General features: G+C 37.8%; 1 non-coding gene across 1 annotated transcript; it reads right to left on the minus strand.

Annotated features, from left to right (window-relative positions):
* Positions 1–645: 645 nt before the first annotated feature.
* On the minus strand, positions 646–764 carry LOC134543913 (5S ribosomal RNA). The gene has a single exon (XR_010077358.1). It is a non-coding gene; the product is annotated as a 5S ribosomal RNA (ribosomal RNA).
* Between the last annotated feature and the right edge of the window lie 402 nt (positions 765–1,166).

Genomic DNA, 1,166 nt, shown 5'->3' on the forward strand with positions numbered 1-1,166 from the left:
TTTTCCCAATGTTATATGGCAGAAAGAGTAGAGCTATGGCTACTGTGACATCATGCATTGATGGGAAGGTTATTGTTGGATAACAAAAATTTAGATGATATAATTTTTATTTTTTTCCATACACAATACATTGCAGGTACAATTTTACAGGTTACAGCTGTACCACCTCTAGTATTGCTGCCGACCATCCAACAAATGAGCACACTAAACAGGCATTGATGACATTGTTATCAACGTCTTTTTGAATCTCTCATTATTATACATAACTGCCCACTGAAACAGAGAAACTTCAAAATAGGTGTGTGTGTGTGTTTATATATATATATATATATATATATATACATACATACATACATACATACATACATACATACATACATACATATACACTTATATATTTATTTTTTCACTTTGAATTTTGTATGAGGTATACACATGCAAAGATTCACAGCTGCTGGGTGGGTGAGTGAGTGAGTGAGTGAGTGAGTGATTGATTGATTGATTGATTGATTGATTGAGAGAGAGTGTGTGTGTGTGTGTGTGTGTGTTAGGGGGGGGGGGGGGAAATGTGGCGATTGTGGGGGAAAAAAAATTGAAAATTGAAATTTTTAAAAAATTTTTTTTCTGTAGGGTGCAAAATAGTAGTGCCAACGGCACGTGGTGTTCCCAAGCGGTCACCCATCTAAGTACTAACCACGCTCGACGATGCTTAACTTCGGTGATCGGACGAGAACCGGTGTGTTCATCGTGATGTGGCCGTTGGCAATGATATAGATGGTTTTTTTTTGCAGTTTGTATTTGCCACTCGAAATAGCTATACCAGGTGTGATTGTTACAAACAACAGGAGAAATCGTGTAATGAACACTCTTTTACTTCCCCCCCCCCCCCTTCCCACACACAACACCCACCACCCTCACCATCCCAACCACCAAAGCCCTCTTCAAAATACACTCTCACACACACACACACACACACACACAAACCCACACTCTATAACTGATGAACATTACCATAACTTCTTAAAGCCATTAGATAATATTTAACTCAAGAAAGGTATTGTGATATGTTTAAAGAAAGAAAGGTGAAACCTTTAACTTTACCAGCAGGTATTAGTATCACTGAGGTATCTTCTAGGTTGTAGCAGCAGTAGTAGTAATAATAATAA

The sequence above is a fragment of the Bacillus rossius genome, unplaced genomic scaffold (genome assembly GCF_032445375.1).
Source record: "Bacillus rossius redtenbacheri isolate Brsri unplaced genomic scaffold, Brsri_v3 Brsri_v3_scf236, whole genome shotgun sequence".
Lineage (NCBI taxonomy): Eukaryota > Metazoa > Arthropoda > Insecta > Phasmatodea > Bacillidae > Bacillus > Bacillus rossius.